General features: G+C 42.5%; 1 protein-coding gene and 7 non-coding genes across 8 annotated transcripts in view; all 8 read right to left on the reverse strand.

Annotated features, from left to right (window-relative positions):
* The window catches only part of LOC130119728 (F-BAR and double SH3 domains protein 1-like), a 166,861-nt gene that overhangs the window by 88,287 nt on the left and 57,917 nt on the right, over positions 1-20,657 (reverse strand). The gene's annotated exons all lie outside the window — the stretch shown is intronic.
* trnam-cau (transfer RNA methionine (anticodon CAU)) lies at positions 622-693 on the reverse strand. The gene has a single exon. It is a non-coding gene; the product is annotated as a tRNA-Met (tRNA).
* Positions 5,755-5,826, reverse strand: trnam-cau (transfer RNA methionine (anticodon CAU)). The gene has a single exon. It is a non-coding gene; the product is annotated as a tRNA-Met (tRNA).
* On the reverse strand, positions 13,456-13,527 carry trnam-cau (transfer RNA methionine (anticodon CAU)). Its single transcript has one exon. It is a non-coding gene; the product is annotated as a tRNA-Met (tRNA).
* trnam-cau (transfer RNA methionine (anticodon CAU)) lies at positions 14,740-14,811 on the reverse strand. Its single transcript has one exon. It is a non-coding gene; the product is annotated as a tRNA-Met (tRNA).
* trnam-cau (transfer RNA methionine (anticodon CAU)) lies at positions 16,032-16,103 on the reverse strand. The gene has a single exon. It is a non-coding gene; the product is annotated as a tRNA-Met (tRNA).
* Positions 17,324-17,395, reverse strand: trnam-cau (transfer RNA methionine (anticodon CAU)). The gene has a single exon. It is a non-coding gene; the product is annotated as a tRNA-Met (tRNA).
* Positions 19,884-19,955, reverse strand: trnam-cau (transfer RNA methionine (anticodon CAU)). Its single transcript has one exon. It is a non-coding gene; the product is annotated as a tRNA-Met (tRNA).

The raw sequence follows: 20,657 nt of genomic DNA on the forward strand, positions 1-20,657 counted from the left end.
CCCAACACTCTGCCGCTAGATGCGCAAGATTCAACTAACAATACCCAGCTTACAATGCCAGTGAAATTTACATTGCACCAGAGTGGCTGTCCAGTTCACCCTCTGGATCTGAAATCTCATGGCCAATGAGAGCTATAGACAAAACCAATTTTGGTAGTTAGAATTCTGATCATTATATTGATGAATCAGGTTTCCCGGGGAGCGCTTAATCAGTTGAACCATAAGTTAAGATCTGGCCTTTATAAGAACCACAATGTTTGAAGAACATTTCAAGTGAGGAAGATGGTTGTAATGATTAAGTAGGGAAAGCTTAGTTGACCATGTGCCATAAGTATACAGGTCCTCTTTCTGATCTAAAACAGATAATTTGAATTCTTAGCACACCTGGACCAAAATAGTACAGATGAAATCATAAAGAAAGTTGTTCTGCAAGTGGCTAGAAACAAAAGTATACAAAGAACACTTGCTGGGCAATGACAAAGGTGAGCTTCTCTGGAGAAATGGTTTGAAAGTGAAGTCTCTGGGTTTTATTATGACAAATCCACAAGCAGAAGAGCAATTGATGGTGATGCCACGGTTTTGGGTTAGGCTGTGTTTCTGAAATTGAGCGAAGCTGTCCTTTAGCAGAGGATGGTTTCGATCCATCGACCTCTGGGTTATGGGCCCAGCACGCTTCCGCTGCGCCACTCTGCTGCTGCTGCTGCTGCTGCTGCACATTGTAGATTACAACAACAATTGCCAGTTTACGAGGCAAGTGCCTTTTACACTGGGCCAGAGGGGATGGTTGGTTCACCTACGGGATTTGAAGACTCAGGACAAGCCATCGCAATAAACCAGCAGCCATTTAGTATTTGGAATTTTGATGTTGATCTTGATGAAGCAGAGCTGCAGGGGAGAGCTTAGTCAGTTAAATCCCAAGTTTACATGTAACCTTTCAAAGATCCAAAGTTTTTGATGAACAAATTGTCTGATGGTAGACCATTTCAAGTCTTAGAAAACCTGAACCAAAAGAGCACAGATTAAATAGCAGAGCACTAGATTCTGCAAGCAGTTGGAAGGAAAAGCCTACAAACAACACTTGCTGGGAAATGACGAAGGTGAGTTTCAGTGCAGAAGTGGTTTGACAGTGAAGTTGATGTGTTTGCTATGACAAACTCATAACAAGACAAACAATCTATGGGGATAGTGCGCTTTTGGGATTAGTTGTGCAGAAGAGTAAGTCCTGATTTGGGAAAAGCCGGTAGTCAGCAGAGGACGGTTTCAATGCATCGGTTTCTTGGTTATGGGCCCAACACTCTGCCGCTAGATGCGCAAGATTCGACTAACAATACCCAGCTTACAATGCAAGTGACATTTACATTGCACCAGAGTGGCTGTCCAGTTCACCCTCTGGATCTGAAATCTCATGGCCAATGAGAGCTATAAACAATACCAATTTTGGTAGTTAGAATTCTGATCATTATATTGATGAATCAGGTTTCCCAGAGAGGGCTTCATCAGTTGAACCATAAGTTAAGACCTGGCCTTTATAAGAACCACAATGTTTGAAGAACATTTCAAGTGAGGAAGATGGTTGTAATGATTAAGTAGGGAAAGCTTAGTTGACCATGTGCCATAAGTATACAGGTCCTCTTTCTGATCTAAAACAGATAATTTGAATTCTTAGCCCACCTGGACCAAAATAGTACAGATGAAATCATAAAGAAATTTGTTCTGCAAGTGGCTAGAAACAAAAGCATACAAAGAACACTTGCTGGGCAATGACAGAGGTGAGCTTCTCTGGAGAAATGGTTTGAAAGTGAAGTCTCTGGGTTTTATTATGACAAATCCACAAGCAAAACAGCAATTGATGGTGATGCCACGGTTTTGGGTTAGGCTTTGTTTCTGAAATTGAGCGAAGCTGTCCTTTAGCAGAGGATGGTTTTCATCCATCGACCTCTGGGTTATGGGCCCAGCACGCTTCCGCTGCGCCACTCTGCTGCTGCTGCGGGTGCTGCACATTGTAGATTACAACAACAATTGCCAGTTTACGAGGCAAGTGCCTTTTACACTGGGCCAGAGGGGATGGTTGGTTCACCTACGGGATTTGAACACTCAGGACAAGCCATCGCAATAAACCAGCAGCCATTTAGTATTTGGAATTTTGATGTTTATCTTGATGAAGCAGAGCTGCAGGGGAGAGCTTAGTCAGTTAAATCCCAAGTTTACATGTAACCTTTCAATGATCCAAAGTTTTTGATGAACAAATTGTCTGATGGTAGACCATTTCAAGTCTTAGAAAACCTGAACCAAAAGAGCACAGATTAAATAGCAGAGCACTAGATTCTGCAAGCAGTTGGAAGGAAAAGCCTACAAACAACACTTGCTGGGAAATGACGAAGGTGAGTTTCAGTGCAGAAGTGGTTTGACAGTGAAGTTGATGTGTTTGCTATGACAAACTCATAACAAGACAAACAATCTATGGCGATAGTGCGCTTTTGGGATTAGTTGTGCAGAAGAGTAAGTCCTGATTTGGGAAAAGCCGGTAGTCAGCAGAGGACGGTTTCAATGCATCGGTTTCTTGGTTATGGGCCCAACACTCTGCCGCTAGATGCGCAAGATTCGACTAACAATACCCAGCTTACAATGCAAGTGACATTTACATTGCACCAGAGTGGCTGTCCAGTTCACCCTCTGGATCTGAAATCTCATGGCCAATGAGAGCTATAAACAATACCAATTTTGGTAGTTAGAATTCTGATCATTATATTGATGAATCAGGTTTCCCAGAGAGGGCTTCATCAGTTGAACCATAAGTTAAGACCTGGCCTTTATAAGAACCACAATGTTTGAAGAACATTTCAAGTGAGGAAGATGGTTGTAATGATTAAGTAGGGAAAGCTTAGTTGACCATGTGCCATAAGTATACAGGTCCTCTTTCTGATCTAAAACAGATAATTTGAATTCTTAGCCCACCTGGACCAAAATAGTACAGATGAAATCATAAAGAAAGTTGTTCTGCAAGTGGCTAGAAACAAAAGCATACAAAGAACACTTGCTGGGCAATGACAGAGGTGAGCTTCTCTGGAGAAATGGTTTGAAAGTGAAGTCTCTGGGTTTTATTATGAAAAATCCACAAGCAAAAGAGCAATTGATGGTGATGCCACGGTTTTGGGTTAGGCTGTGTTTCTGAATATGAGCGAAGCTGTCTTTTAGCAGAGGATGGTTTCGATCCATCAACCTCTGGGTTATGGGCCCAGCACGCTTCCGCTGCGCCACTCTGCTGCTGCTGCTGCTGCTGCACATTGTAGATTACAACAACAATTGCCAGTTTACTAGGCAAGTGCCTTTTACACTGGGCCAGAGGGGATGGTTGGTTCACCTACGGGATTTGAAGACTCAGGACAAGTCATCGCAATAAACCAGCAGCCATTTAGTATTTGGAATTTTGATGTTTATCTTGATGAAGCAGAGCTGCAGGGGAGAGCTTAGTCAGTTAAATCCCAAGTTTACATGTAACCTTTCAAAGATCCAAAGTTTTTGATGAACAAATTGTCTGATGGTAGACCATTTCAAGTCTTAGAAAACCTGAACCAAAAGAGCACAGATTAAATAGCAGAGCACTAGATTCTGCAAGCAGTTGGAAGGAAAAGCCTACAAACAACACTTGCTGGGAAATGACGAAGGTGAGTTTCAGTGCAGAAGTGGTTTGACAGTGAAGTTGATGTGTTTGCTATGACAAACTCATAACAAGACAAACAATCTATGGCGATAGTGCGCTTTTGGGATTAGTTGTGCAGAAGAGTAAGTCCTGATTTGGGAAAAGCCGGTAGTCAGCAGAGGACGGTTTCAATGCATCGACTTCTTGGTTATGGGCCCAACACTCTGCCGCTAGATGCGCAAGATTCGACTAACAATACCCAGCTTACAATGCCAGTGACATTTACATTGCACCAGAGTGGCTGTCCAGTTCACCCTCTGGATCTGAAATCTCATGGCCAATGAGAGCTATAAACAAAACCAATTTTGGTAGTTAGAATTCTGATCATTATATTGATGAATCAGGTTTCCCGGGGAGCGCTTAATCAGTTGAACCATAAGTTAAGACCTGGCCTTTATAAGAACCACAATGTTTGAAAAACATTTCAAGTGAGGAAGATGGTTGTAATGATTAAGTAGGGAAAGCTTAGTTGACCATGTGCCATAAGTATACAGGTCCTCTTTCTGATCAAAAACAGATAATTTGAATTCTTAGCCCACCTGGACCAAAATAGTACAGATGAAATCATAAAGAAAGTTGTTCTGCAAGTGGCTAGAAACAAAAGCATACAAAGAACACTTGCTGGGCAATGACAGAGGTGAGCTTCTCTGGAGAAATGGTTTGAAAGTGAAGTCTCTGGGTTTTATTATGACAAATCCACAAGCAAAACAGCAATTGATGGTGATGCCACGGTTTTGGGTTAGGCTATGTTTCTGAATTTGAGCGAAGCTGTCCTTTGGCAGAGGATGGTTTCGATCCATCGACCTCTGGGTTATGGGGCCAGCACGCTTCCGCTGCGCCACTCTGCTGCTGCTGCTGCACATTGTAGATTACAACAACAATTGCCAGTTTATGAGGCAAGTGCCTTTTACACTGGGCCAGAGGGGATGGTTGGTTCACCTACGGGATTTGAAGACTCAGGACAAGCCATCGCAATAAACCAGCAGCCATTTAGTATTTGGAATTTTGATGTTGATCTTGATGAAGCAGAGCTGCAGGGGAGAGCTTAGTCAGTTAAATCCCAAGTTTACATGTAACCTTTCAAAGATCCAAAGTTTTTGATGAACAAATTGTCTGATGGTAGACCATTTCAAGTCTTAGAAAACCTGAACCAAAAGAGCACAGATTAAATAGCAGAGCACTAGATTCTGCAAGCAGTTGGAAGGAAAAGCCTACAAACAACACTTGCTGGGAAATGACGAAGGTGAGTTTCAGTGCAGAAGTGGTTTGACAGTGAAGTTGATGTGTTTGCTATGACAAACTCATAACAAGACAAACAATCTATGGCGATAGTGCGCTTTTGGGATTAGTTGTGCAGAAGAGTAAGTCCTGATTTGGGAAAAGCCGGTAGTCAGCAGAGGACGGTTTCAATGCATCGGTTTCTTGGTTATGGGCCCAACACTCTGCCGCTAGATGCGCAAGATTCAACTAACAATACCCAGCTTACAATGCCAGTGACATTTACATTGCACCAGAGTGGCTGTCCAGTTCACCCTCTGGATCTGAAATCTCATGGCCAATGAGAGCTATAGACAAAACCAATTTTGGTAGTTAGAATTCTGATCATTATATTGATGAATCAGGTTTCCCGGGGAGCGCTTAATCAGTTGAACCATAAGTTAAGATCTGGCCTTTATAAGAACCACAATGTTTGAAGAACATTTCAAGTGAGGAAGATGGTTGTAATGATTAAGTAGGGAAAGCTTAGTTGACCATGTGCCATAAGTATACAGGTCCTCTTTCTGATCTAAAACAGATAATTTGAATTCTTAGCACACCTGGACCAAAATAGTACAGATGAAATCATAAAGAAAGTTGTTCTGCAAGTGGCTAGAAACAAAAGTATACAAAGAACACTTGCTGGGCAATGACAAAGGTGAGCTTCTCTGGAGAAATGGTTTGAAAGTGAAGTCTCTGGGTTTTATTATGACAAATCCACAAGCAAAAGAGCAATTGATGGTGATGCCACGGTTTTGGGTTAGGCTGTGTTTCTGAAATTGAGCGAAGCTGTCCTTTAGCAGAGGATGGTTTCGATCCATCGACCTCTGGGTTATGGGCCCAGCACGCTTCCGCTGCGCCACTCTGCTGCTGCTGCTGCTGCTGCTGCACATTGTAGATTACAACAACAATTGCCAGTTTACGAGGCAAGTGCCTTTTACACTGGGCCAGAGGGGATGGTTGGTTCACCTACGGGATTTGAAGACTCAGGACAAGCCATCGCAATAAACCAGCAGCCATTTAGTATTTGGAATTTTGATGTTGATCTTGATGAAGCAGAGCTGCAGGGGAGAGCTTAGTCAGTTAAATCCCAAGTTTACATGTAACCTTTCAAAGATCCAAAGTTTTTGATGAACAAATTGTCTGATGGTAGACCATTTCAAGTCTTAGAAAACCTGAACCAAAAGAGCACAGATTAAATAGCAGAGCACTAGATTCTGCAAGCAGTTGGAAGGAAAAGCCTACAAACAACACTTGCTGGGAAATGACGAAGGTGAGTTTCAGTGCAGAAGTGGTTTGACAGTGAAGTTGATGTGTTTGCTATGACAAACTCATAACAAGACAAACAATCTATGGGGATAGTGCGCTTTTGGGATTAGTTGTGCAGAAGAGTAAGTCCTGATTTGGGAAAAGCCGGTAGTCAGCAGAGGACGGTTTCAATGCATCGGTTTCTTGGTTATGGGCCCAACACTCTGCCGCTAGATGCGCAAGATTCGACTAACAATACCCAGCTTACAATGCAAGTGACATTTACATTGCACCAGAGTGGCTGTCCAGTTCACCCTCTGGATCTGAAATCTCATGGCCAATGAGAGCTATAAACAATACCAATTTTGGTAGTTAGAATTCTGATCATTATATTGATGAATCAGGTTTCCCAGAGAGGGCTTCATCAGTTGAACCATAAGTTAAGACCTGGCCTTTATAAGAACCACAATGTTTGAAGAACATTTCAAGTGAGGAAGATGGTTGTAATGATTAAGTAGGGAAAGCTTAGTTGACCATGTGCCATAAGTATACAGGTCCTCTTTCTGATCTAAAACAGATAATTTGAATTCTTAGCCCACCTGGACCAAAATAGTACAGATGAAATCATAAAGAAATTTGTTCTGCAAGTGGCTAGAAACAAAAGCATACAAAGAACACTTGCTGGGCAATGACAGAGGTGAGCTTCTCTGGAGAAATGGTTTGAAAGTGAAGTCTCTGGGTTTTATTATGACAAATCCACAAGCAAAACAGCAATTGATGGTGATGCCACGGTTTTGGGTTAGGCTTTGTTTCTGAAATTGAGCGAAGCTGTCCTTTAGCAGAGGATGGTTTTCATCCATCGACCTCTGGGTTATGGGCCCAGCACGCTTCCGCTGCGCCACTCTGCTGCTGCTGCGGGTGCTGCACATTGTAGATTACAACAACAATTGCCAGTTTACGAGGCAAGTGCCTTTTACACTGGGCCAGAGGGGATGGTTGGTTCACCTACGGGATTTGAAGACTCAGGACAAGCCATCGCAATAAACCAGCAGCCATTTAGTATTTGGAATTTTGATGTTTATCTTGATGAAGCAGAGCTGCAGGGGAGAGCTTAGTCAGTTAAATCCCAAGTTTACATGTAACCTTTCAATGATCCAAAGTTTTTGATGAACAAATTGTCTGATGGTAGACCATTTCAAGTCTTAGAAAACCTGAAACAAAAGAGCACAGATTAAATAGCAGAGCACTAGATTCTGCAAGCAGTTGGAAGGAAAAGCCTACAAACAACACTTGCTGGGAAATGACGAAGGTGAGTTTCAGTGCAGAAGTGGTTTGACAGTGAAGTTGATGTGTTTGCTATGACAAACTCATAACAAGACAAACAATCTATGGCGATAGTGCGCTTTTGGGATTAGTTGTGCAGAAGAGTAAGTCCTGATTTGGGAAAAGCCGGTAGTCAGCAGAGGACGGTTTCAATGCATCGGTTTCTTGGTTATGGGCCCAACACTCTGCCGCTAGATGCGCAAGATTCGACTAACAATACCCAGCTTACAATGCAAGTGACATTTACATTGCACCAGAGTGGCTGTCCAGTTCACCCTCTGGATCTGAAATCTCATGGCCAATGAGAGCTATAAACAATACCAATTTTGGTAGTTAGAATTCTGATCATTATATTGATGAATCAGGTTTCCCAGAGAGGGCTTCATCAGTTGAACCATAAGTTAAGACCTGGCCTTTATAAGAACCACAATGTTTGAAGAACATTTCAAGTGAGGAAGATGGTTGTAATGATTAAGTAGGGAAAGCTTAGTTGACCATGTGCCATAAGTATACAGGTCCTCTTTCTGATCTAAAACAGATAATTTGAATTCTTAGCCCACCTGGACCAAAATAGTACAGATGAAATCATAAAGAAAGTTGTTCTGCAAGTGGCTAGAAACAAAAGCATACAAAGAACACTTGCTGGGCAATGACAGAGGTGAGCTTCTCTGGAGAAATGGTTTGAAAGTGAAGTCTCTGGGTTTTATTATGAAAAATCCACAAGCAAAAGAGCAATTGATGGTGATGCCACGGTTTTGGGTTAGGCTGTGTTTCTGAATATGAGCGAAGCTGTCTTTTAGCAGAGGATGGTTTCGATCCATCAACCTCTGGGTTATGGGCCCAGCACGCTTCCGCTGCGCCACTCTGCTGCTGCTGCTGCTGCTGCACATTGTAGATTACAACAACAATTGCCAGTTTACTAGGCAAGTGCCTTTTACACTGGGCCAGAGGGGATGGTTGGTTCACCTACGGGATTTGAAGACTCAGGACAAGTCATCGCAATAAACCAGCAGCCATTTAGTATTTGGAATTTTGATGTTTATCTTGATGAAGCAGAGCTGCAGGGGAGAGCTTAGTCAGTTAAATCCCAAGTTTACATGTAACCTTTCAAAGATCCAAAGTTTTTGATGAACAAATTGTCTGATGGTAGACCATTTCAAGTCTTAGAAAACCTGAACCAAAAGAGCACAGATTAAATAGCAGAGCACTAGATTCTGCAAGCAGTTGGAAGGAAAAGCCTACAAACAACACTTGCTGGGAAATGACGAAGGTGAGTTTCAGTGCAGAAGTGGTTTGACAGTGAAGTTGATGTGTTTGCTATGACAAACTCATAACAAGACAAACAATCTATGGCGATAGTGCGCTTTTGGGATTAGTTGTGCAGAAGAGTAAGTCCTGATTTGGGAAAAGCCGGTAGTCAGCAGAGGACGGTTTCAATGCATCGACTTCTTGGTTATGGGCCCAACACTCTGCCGCTAGATGCGCAAGATTCGACTAACAATACCCAGCTTACAATGCCAGTGACATTTACATTGCACCAGAGTGGCTGTCCAGTTCACCCTCTGGATCTGAAATCTCATGGCCAATGAGAGCTATAAACAAAACCAATTTTGGTAGTTAGAATTCTGATCATTATATTGATGAATCAGGTTTCCCGGGGAGCGCTTAATCAGTTGAACCATAAGTTAAGACCTGGCCTTTATAAGAACCACAATGTTTGAAAAACATTTCAAGTGAGGAAGATGGTTGTAATGATTAAGTAGGGAAAGCTTAGTTGACCATGTGCCATAAGTATACAGGTCCTCTTTCTGATCTAAAAGAGATAATTTGAATTCTTAGCACACCTGGACCAAAATAGTACAGATGAAATCATAAAGAAAGTTGTTCTGCAAGTGGCTAGAAACAAAAGCATACAAAGAACACTTGCTGGGCAATGACAAAGGTGAGCTTCTCTGGAGAAATGGTTTGAAAGTGAAGTCTCTGGGTTTTATTATGACAAATCCACAAGCAAAACAGCAATTGATGGTGATGCCACGGTTTTGGGTTAGGCTGTGTTTCTGAAATTGAGCGAAGCTGTCCTTTAGCAGAGGATGGTTTTCATCCATCGACCTCTGGGTTATGGGCCCAGCACGCTTCCGCTGCGCCACTCTGCTACTGCTGCTGCTGCACATTGTAGATTACAACAACAATTGCCAGTTTACGAGGCAAGTGCCTTTTACACTGGGCCAGAGGGGATGGTTGGTTCACCTACGGGATTTGAAGACTCAGGACAAGCCATCGCAATAAACCAGCAGCCATTTAGTATTTGGAATTTTGATGTTTATCTTGATGAAGCAGAGCTGCAGGGGAGAGCTTAGTCAGTTAAATCCCAAGTTTACATGTAACCTTTCAAAGATCCAAAGTTTTTGATGAACAAATTGTCTGATGGTAGACCATTTCAAGTCTTAGAAAACCTGAAACAAAAGAGCACAGATTAAATAGCAGAGCACTAGATTCTGCAAGCAGTTGGAAGGAAAAGCCTACAAACAACACTTGCTGGGAAATGACGAAGGTGAGTTTCAGTGCAGAAGTGGTTTGACAGTGAAGTTGATGTGTTTGCTATGACAAACTCATAACAAGACAAACAATCTATGGCGATAGTGCGCTTTTGGGATTAGTTGTGCAGAAGAGTAAGTCCTGATTTGGGAAAAGCCGGTAGTCAGCAGAGGACGGTTTCAATGCATCGACTTCTTGGTTATGGGCCCAACACTCTGCCGCTAGATGCGCAAGATTCGACTAACAATACCCAGCTTACAATGCCAGTGACATTTACATTGCACCAGAGTGGCTGTCCAGTTCACCCTCTGGATCTGAAATCTCATGGCCAATGAGAGCTATAAACAAAACCAATTTTGGTAGTTAGAATTCTGATCATTATATTGATGAATCAGGTTTCCCGGGGAGCGCTTAATCAGTTGAACCATAAGTTAAGACCTGGCCTTTATAAGAACCACAATGTTTGAAAAACATTTCAAGTGAGGAAGATGGTTGTAATGATTAAGTAGGGAAAGCTTAGTTGACCATGTGCCATAAGTATACAGGTCCTCTTTCTGATCTAAAAGAGATAATTTGAATTCTTAGCACACCTGGACCAAAATAGTACAGATGAAATCATAAAGAAAGTTGTTCTGCAAGTGGCTAGAAACAAAAGCATACAAAGAACACTTGCTGGGCAATGACAAAGGTGAGCTTCTCTGGAGAAATGGTTTGAAAGTGAAGTCTCTGGGTTTTATTATGACAAATCCACAAGCAAAACAGCAATTGATGGTGATGCCACGGTTTTGGGTTAGGCTGTGTTTCTGAAATTGAGCGAAGCTGTCCTTTAGCAGAGGATGGTTTTCATCCATCGACCTCTGGGTTATGGGCCCAGCACGCTTCCGCTGCGCCACTCTGCTACTGCTGCTGCTGCACATTGTAGATTACAACAACAATTGCCAGTTTACGAGGCAAGTGCCTTTTACACTGGGCCAGAGGGGATGGTTGGTTCACCTACGGGATTTGAAGACTCAGGACAAGCCATCGCAATAAACCAGCAGCCATTTAGTATTTGGAATTTTGATGTTTATCTTGATGAAGCAGAGCTGCAGGGGAGAGCTTAGTCAGTTAAATCCCAAGTTTACATGTAACCTTTCAAAGATCCAAAGTTTTTGATGAACAAATTGTCTGATGGTAGACCATTTCAAGTCTTAGAAAACCTGAAACAAAAGAGCACAGATTAAATAGCAGAGCACTAGATTCTGCAAGCAGTTGGAAGGAAAAGCCTACAAACAACACTTGCTGGGAAATGACGAAGGTGAGTTTCAGTGCAGAAGTGGTTTGACAGTGAAGTTGATGTGTTTGCTATGACAAACTCATAACAAGACAAACAATCTATGGCGATAGTGCGCTTTTGGGATTAGTTGTGCAGAAGAGTAAGTCCTGATTTGGGAAAAGCCGGTAGTCAGCAGAGGACGGTTTCAATGCATCGGTTTCTTGGTTATGGGCCCAACACTCTGCCGCTAGATGCGCAAGATTCGACTAACAATACCCAGCTTACAATGCCAGTGAAATTTACATTGCACCAGAGTGGCTGTCCAGTTCACCCTCTGGATCTGAAATCTCATGGCCAATGAGAGCTATAAACAAAACCAATTTTGGTAGTTAGAATTCTGATCATTATATTGATGAATCAGGTTTCCCGGGGAGCGCTTAATCAGTTGAACCATAAGTTAAGATCTGGCCTTTATAAGAACCACAATGTTTGAAGAACATTTCAAGTGAGGAAGATGGTTGTAATGATTAAGTAGGGAAAGCTTAGTTGACCATGTGCCATAAGTATACAGGTCCTCTTTCTGATCTAAAAGAGATAATTTGAATTCTTTGCACACCTGGACCAAAATAGTACAGATGAAATCATAAAGAAAGTTGTTCTGCAAGTGGCTAGAAACAACAGCATACAAAGAACACTTGCTGGGCAATGACAAAGGTGAGCTTCTCTGGAGAAATGGTTTGAAAGTGAAGTCTCTGGGTTTTATTATGACAAATCCACAAGCAAAACAGCAATTGATGGTGATGCCACGGTTTTGGGTTAGGCTGTGTTTCTGAAAATGAGCGAAGCTGTCCTTTAGCAGAGGATGGTTTTCATCCATCGACCTCTGGGTTATGGGCCCAGCACGCTTCCGCTGCGCCACTCTGCTGCTGCTGCTGCTGCTGCACATTGTAGATTACAACAACAATTGCCAGTTTACGAGGCAAGTGCCTTTTACACTGGGCCAGAGGGGATGGTTGGTTCACCTACGGGATTTGAAGACTCAGGACAAGCCATCGCAATAAACCAGCAGCCATTTAGTATTTGGAATTTTGATGTTTATCTTGATGAAGCAGAGCTGCAGGGGAGAGCTTAGTCAGTTAAATCCCAAGTTTACATGTAACCTTTCAATGATCCAAAGTTTTTGATGAACAAATTGTCTGATGGTAGACCATTTCAAGTCTTAGAAAACCTGAACCAAAAGAGCACAGATTAAATAGGAGAGCACTAGATTCTGCAAGCAGTTGGAAGGAAAAGCCTACAAACAACACTTGCTGGGAAATGACGAAGGTGAGTTTCAGTGCAGAAGTGGTTTGACAGTGAAGTTGATGTGTTTGCTATGACAAACTCATAACAAGACAAACAATCTATGGCGATAGTGCGCTTTTGGGATTAGTTGTGCAGAAGAGTAAGTCCTGATTTGGGAAAAGCCGGTAGTCAGCAGAGGACGGTTTCAATGCATCGACTTCTTGGTTATGGGCCCAACACTCTGCCGCTAGATGCGCAAGATTTGACTAACAATACCCAGCTTACAATGCCAGTGACATTTACATTGCACCAGAGTGGCTTTCCAGTTCACCCTCTGGATCTGAAATCTCATGGCCAATGAGAGCTATAAACAATACCAATTTTGGTAGTTAGAATTCTGATCATTATATTGATGAATCAGGTTTCCCAGAGAGGGCTTCATCAGTTGAACCATAAGTTAAGACCTGGCCTTTATAAGAACCACAATGTTTGAAAAACATTTCAAGTGAGGAAGATGGTTGTAATGATTAAGTAGGGAAAGCTTAGTTGACCATGTGCCATAAGTATACAGGTCCTCTTTCTGATCAAAAACAGATAATTTGAATTCTTAGCCCACCTGGACCAAAATAGTACAGATGAAATCATAAAGAAAGTTGTTCTGCAAGTGGCTAGAAACAAAAGCATACAAAGAACACTTGCTGGGCAGTGACAGAGGTGAGCTTCTCTGGAGAAATGGTTTGAAAGTGAAGTCTCTGGGTTTTATTATGACAAATCCACAAGCAAAACTGCAATTGATGGTGATGCCACGGTTTTGGGTTAGGCTGTGTTTCTGAATTTGAGCGAAGCTGTGCTTTAGCAGAGGATGGTTTCGATCCATCGACCTCTGGGTTATGGGCCCAGCACGCTTCCGCTGCGCCACTCTGCTGCTGCTGCTGCTGCTGCACATTGTAGATTACAACAACAATTGCCAGTTTACGAGGCAAGTGCCTTTTACACTGGGCCAGAGGGGATGGTTGGTTCACCTACGGGATTTGAAGACTCAGGACAAGCCATCGCAATAAACCAGCAGCCATTTAGTATTTGGAATTTTGATGTTGATCTTGATGAAGCAGAGCTGCAGGGGAGAGCTTAGTCAGTTAAATCCCAAGTTTACATGTAACCTTTCAAAGATCCAAAGTTTTTGATGAACAAATTGTCTGATGGTAGACCATTTCAAGTCTTAGAAAACCTGAACCAAAAGAGCACAGATTAAATAGCAGAGCACTAGATTCTGCAAGCAGTTGGAAGAAAAAGCCTACAAACAACACTTGCTGGGAAATGACGAAGGTGAGTTTCAGTGCAGAAGTGGTTTGACAGTGAAGTTGATGTGTTTGCTATGACAAACTCATAACAAGACAAACAATCTATGGCGATAGTGCGCTTTTGGGATTAGTTGTGCAGAAGAGTAAGTCCTGATTTGGGAAAAGCCGGTAGTCAGCAGAGGACGGTTTCAATGCATCGACTTCTTGGTTATGGGCCCAACACTCTGCCGCTAGATGCGCAAGATTCGACTAACAATATCCAGCTTACAATGCCAGTGAAATTTACATTGCACCAGAGTGGCTGTCCAGTTCACCCTCTGGATCTGAAATCTCATGGCCAATGAGAGCTATAAACAAAACCAATTTTGGTAGTTAGAATTCTGATCATTATATTGATGAATCAGGTTTCCCGGGGAGCGCTTAATCAGTTGAACCATAAGTTAAGATCTGGCCTTTATAAGAACCACAATGTTTGAAGAACATTTCAAGTGAGGAAGATGGTTGTAATGATTAAGTAGGGAAAGCTTAGTTGACCATGTGCCATAAGTATACAGGTCCTCTTTCTGATCTAAAAGAGATAATTTGAATTCTTAGCACACCTGGACCAAAATAGTACAGATGAAATCATAAAGAAAGTTGTTCTGCAAGTGGCTAGAAACAAAAGCATACAAAGAACACTTGCTGGGCAATGACAGAGGTGAGCTTCTCTGGAGAAATGGTTTGAAAGTGAAGTCTCTGGGTTTTATTATGACAAATCCACAAGCAAAACAGCAATTGATGGTGATGCCACGGTTTTGGGTTAGGCTGTGTTTCTGAATTTGAGCGAAGCTGTCCTTTAGCAGAGGATGGTTTCGATCCATCGACCTCTGGGTTATGGGCCCAGCACGCTTCCGCTGCGCCACTCTGCTGCTGCTGCTGCTGCTGCTGCTGCTGCACATTGTAGATTACAACAACAATTGCCAGTTTACGAGGCAAGTGCCTTTTACACTGGGCCAGAGGGGATGGTTGGTTCACCTACGGGATTTGAAGACTCAGGACAAATCATCGCAATAAACCAGCAGCCATTTAGTATTTGGAATTTTGATGTTGATCTTGATGAAGCAGAGCTGCAGGGGAGAGCTTAGTCAGTTAAATCCCAAGTTGACATGTAACCTTTCAAAGATCCAAAGTTTTTGATGAACAAATTGTCTGATGGTAGACCATTTCAAGTCTAAGAAAACCTGAACCAAAAGAGCACAGATTAAATAGCAGAGCACTAGATTCTGCAGGCAGTTGGAAGGAAAAGCCTACAAACAACACTTGCTGGGAAATGACGAAGGTGAGTTTCAGTGCAGAAGTGGTTTGACAGTGAAGTTGATGTGTTTGCTATGACAAACTCATAACAAGACAAACAATATATGGCGATAGTGCGCTTTTGGGATTAGTGTGCAGAAGAGTAAGTCCTGATTTGGGAAAAGCCGGTAGTCAGCAGAGGACGGTTTCAATGCATCGACTTCTTGGTTATGGGCCCAACACTCTGCCGCTAGATGCGCAAGATTCGACTAACAATACCCAGCTTACAATGCCAGTGACATTTACATTGCACCAGAGTGGCTTTCCAGTTCACCCTCTGGATCTGAAATCTCATGGCCAATGAGAGCTATAAACAATACCAATATTGGTAGTTAGAATTCTGATCATTATATTGATGAATCAGGTTTCCCGGGGAGGGCTTAATCAGTTGAACCATAAGTTAAGATCTGGCCTTTATAAGAACCACAATGTTTGAAGAACATTTCAAGTGAGGAAGATGGTTGTAATGATTAAGTAGGGAAAGCTTAGTTGACCATGTGCCATAAGTATACAGGTCCTCTTTCTGATCTAAAAGAGATAATTTGAATTCTTAGCACACCTGGACCAAAATAGTACAGATGAAATCATAAAGAAAGTTGTTCTGCAAGTGGCTAGAAACAAAAGCATACAAAGAACACTTGCTGGGCAATGACAGAGGTGAGCTTCTCTGGAGAAATGGTTTGAAAGTGAAGTCTCTGGGTTTTATTATGACAAATCCACAAGCAAAACAGCAATTGATGGTGATGCCACGGTTTTGGGTTAGGCTGTGTTTCTGAATTTGAGCGAAGCTGTCCTTTAGCAGAGGATGGTTTCGATCCATCGACCTCTGGGTTATGGGCCCAGCACGCTTCCGCTGCGCCACTCTGCTGCTGCTGCTGCTGCTGCTGCTGCTGCACATTGTAGATTACAACAACAATTGCCAGTTTACGAGGCAAGTGCCTTTTACACTGGGCCAGAGGGGATGGTTGGTTCACCTACGGGATTTGAAGACTCAGGACAAATCATCGCAATAAACCAGCAGCCATTTAGTATTTGGAATTTTGATGTTGATCTTGATGAAGCAGAGCTGCAGGGGAGAGCTTAGTCAGTTAAATCCCAAGTTGACATGTAACCTTTCAAAGATCCAAAGTTTTTGATGAACAAATTGTCTGATGGTAGACCATTTCAAGTCTAAGAAAACCTGAACCAAAAGAGCACAGATTAAATAGCAGAGCACTAGATTCTGCAGGCAGTTGGAAGGAAAAGCCTACAAACAACACTTGCTGGGAAATGACGAAGGTGAGTTTCAGTGCAGAAGTGGTTTGACAGTGAAGTTGATGTGTTTGCTATGACAAACTCATAACAAGACAAACAATATATGGCGATAGTGCGCTTTTGGGATTAGTGTGCAGAAGAGTAAGTCCTGATTTGGGAAAAGCCGGTAGTCAGCAGAGGACGGTTTCAATGCATCGACTTCTTGGTTATGGGCCCAACACTCTGCCGCTAGATGCGCAAGATTCGACTAACAATACCCAGCTTACAATGCCAGTGACATTTACATTGCACCAGAGTGGCTTTCCAGTTCACCCTCTGGATCTGAAATCTCATGGCCAATGAGAGCTATAAACAATACCAATATTGGTAGTTAGAATTCTGATCATTATATTGATGAATCAGGTTTCCCGGGGAGGGCTTAATCAGTTGAACCATAAGTTAAGATCTGGCCTTTATAAGAACCACAATGTTTGAAGAACATTTCAAGTGAGGAAGATGGTTGTAATGATTAAGTAGGGAAAGCTTAGTTGACCATGTGCCATAAGTATACAGGTCCTCTTTCTGATCTAAAACAGATAATTTGAATTCTTAGCACACCTGGACCAAAATAGTACAGATGAAATCATAAAGAAAGTTGTTCTGCAAGTGGCTAGAAACAAAAGTATACAAAGAACACTTGCTGGGCAATGACAAAGGTGAGCTTCTCTGGAGAAATGGTTTGAAAGTGAAGTCTCTGGGTTTTATTATGACAAATCCACAAGCAAAACAGCAATTGATGGTGATGCCACGGTTTTGGGTTAGGCTGTGTTTCTGAATTTGAGCGAAGCTGCCCTTTAGCAGAGGATGGTTTCGATCCATCGACCTCTGGGTTATGGGCCCAGCACGCTTCCGCTGCGCCACTCTGCTGCTGCTGCTGCTGCTGCTGCTGCTGCACATTGTAGATTACAACAACAATTGCCAGTTTACGAGGCAAGTGCCTTTTACACTGGGCCAGAGGGGATGGTTGGTTCACCTACGGGATTTGAAGACTCAGGACAAGCCATCGCAATAAACCAGCAGCCATTTAGTATTTGGAATTTTGATGTTGATATTGATGAAGCAGAGCTGCAGGGGAGAGCTTAGTCAGTTAAATCCCAAGTTTACATGTAACCTTTCAAAGATCCAAAGTTTTTGATGAACAAATTGTCTGATGGTAGACCATTTCAAGTCTTAGAAAACCTGAACCAAAAGAGCACAGATTAAATAGCAGAGCACTAGATTCTGCAAGCAGTTGGAAGGAAAAGCCTACAAACAACACTTGCTGGGAAATGACGAAGGTGAGTTTCAGTGCAGAAGTGGTTTGACAGTGAAGTTGATGTGTTTGCTATGACAAACTCATAACAAGACAAACAATCTATGGCGATAGTGCGCTTTTGGGATTAGTTGTGCAGAAGAGTAAGTCCTGATTTGGGAAAAGCCGGTAGTCAGCAGAGGACGGTTTCAATGCATCGACTTCTTGGTTATGGGCCCAACACTCTGCCGCTAGATGCGCAAGATTCGACTAACAATACCCAGCTTACAATGCCAGTGAAATTTACATTGCACCAGAGTGGCTGTCCAGTTCACCCTCTGGATCTGAAATCTCATGGCCAATGAGAGCTATAAACAAAACCAATTTTGGTAGTTAGAATTCTGATCATTATATTGATGAATCAGGTTTCCCGGGGAGCGCTTAATCAGTTGAACCATAAGTTAAGATCTGGCCTTTATAAGAACCACAATGTTTGAAGAACATTTCAAGTGAGGAAGATGGTTGTAATGATTAAGTAGGGAAAGCTTAGTTGACCATGTGCCATAAGTATACAGGTCCTCTTTCTGATCTAAAACAGATAATTTGAATTCTTAGCACACCTGCACCAAAATAGTACAGATGAAATCATAAAGAAAGTTGTTCTGCAAGTGGCTAGAAACAAAAGCATACAAAGAACACTTGCTGGGCAATGACAAAGGTGAGCTTCTCTGGAGAAATGGTTTGAAAGTGAAGTCTCTGGGTTTTATTATGACAAATCCACAAGCAAAACAGCAATTGATGGTGATGCCACGGTTTTGGGTTAGGCTGTGTTTCTGAACTTGAGCGAAGCTGTCCTTTAGCAGAGGATGGTTTTCATCCATCGACCTCTGGGTTATGGGCCCACCACTCAGCTGTTGCTGCTGCTGCTGCACATTGTAGATTACAACAACAATTGCCAGTTTACTAGGCAAGTGCCTTTTACACTGGGCCAGAGGGGATGGTTGGTTCACCTACGGGATTTGAAGACTCAGGACAAGCCATCGCAATAAACCAGCAGCCATTTAGTATTTGGAATTTTGATGTTGATCTTGATGAAGCAGAGCTGCAGGGGAGAGCTTAGTCAGTTAAATCCCAAGTTTACATGTAAACTTTCAAAGATCCAAAGTTTTTGATGAACAAATTGTCTGATGGTAGACCATTTCAAGTCTTAGATAACCTGAACCAAAAGAGCACAGATTAAATAGCAGAGCACTAGATTCTGCAAGCAGTTGGAAGGAAAAGCCTACAAACAACACTTGCTGGGAAATGACGAAGGTGAGTTTCAGTGCAGAAGTGGTTTGACAGTGAAGTTGATGTGTTTGCTATGACAAACTCATAACAAGACAAACAATCTATGCGATAGTGCGCTTTTGGGATTAGTTGTGCAGAAGAGTAAGTCCTGATTTGGGAAAAGCCGGTAGTCAGCAGAGGACGGTTTCAATGCATCGGTTTCCTGGTTATGGGCCCAACACTCTGCCGCTAGATGCGCAAGATTCGACTAACAATACCCAGCTTACAATGCAAGTGACATTTACATTGCACCAGAGTGGCTCTCCAGTTCACCCTCTGGATCTGAAATCTCATGGCCAATGAGAGCTATAAACAATACCAATTTTGGTAGTTAGAATTCTGATCATTATATTTATGAATCAGGTTTCCCAGAGAGGGCTTCATCAGTTGAACCATAAGTTAGGACCTGGCCTTTATAAGAACCACAATGTTTGAAAAACATTTCAAGTGAGGAAGATGGTTGTAATGATTAAGTAGGGAAAGCTTAGTTGACCATGTGCCATAAGTATACAGGTCCTCTTTCTGATCTAAAACAGATAATTTGAATTCTTAGCCCACCTGGACCAAAATAGTACAGATGAAATCATAAAGAAAGTTGTTCTGCAAGTGGCTAGAAACAAAAGCATACAAAGAACACTTGCTGGGCAATGACAGAGGTGAGCTTCTCTGGAGAAATGGTTTGAAAGTGAAGTCTCTGGGTTTTATTATGACAAATCCACAAGCAAAACAGCAATTGATGGTGATGCCACGGTTTTGGGTTAGGCTGTGTTTCTGAATTTGAGCGAAGCTGCCCTTTAGCAGAGGATGGTTTCGATCCATCGACCTCTGGGTTATGGGCCCAGCACGCTTCCGCTGCGCCACTCTGCTGCTGCTGCTGCTGCTGCTGCTGCACATTGTAGATTACAACAACAATTGCCAGTTTACGAGGCAAGTGCCTTTTACACTGGGCCAGAGGGGATGGTTGGTTCACCTACGGGATTTGAAGACTCAGGACAAGCCATCGCAATAAACCAGCAGCCATTTAGTATTTGGAATTTTGATGTTTATCTTGATGAAGCAGAGCTGCAGGGGAGAGCTTAGTCAGTTAAATCCCAAGTTTACATGTAACCTTTCAATGATCCAAAGTTTTTGATGAACAAATTGTCTGATGGTAGACCATTTCAAGTCTTAGAAAACCTGAACCAAAAGAGCACAGATTAAATAGCAGAGCACTAGATTCTGCAAGCAGTTGGAAGGAAAAGCCTACAAACAACACTTGCTGGGAAATGACGAAGGTGAGTTTCAGTGCAGAAGTGGTTTGACAGTGAAGTTGATGTGTTTGCTATGACAAACTCATAACAAGACAAACAATCTATGGCGATAGTGCGCTTTTGGGATTAGTTGTGCAGAAGAGTAAGTCCTGATTTGGGAAAAGCCGGTAGTCAGCAGAGGACGGTTTCAATGCATCGACTTCTTGGTTATGGGCCCAACACTCTGCCGCTAGATGCGCAAGATTTGACTAACAATACCCAGCTTACAATGCCAGTGACATTTACATTGCACCAGAGTGGCTTTCCAGTTCACCCTCTG

This window comes from Lampris incognitus, chromosome 1 (genome assembly GCF_029633865.1).
Source record: "Lampris incognitus isolate fLamInc1 chromosome 1, fLamInc1.hap2, whole genome shotgun sequence".
Lineage (NCBI taxonomy): Eukaryota > Metazoa > Chordata > Actinopteri > Lampriformes > Lampridae > Lampris > Lampris incognitus.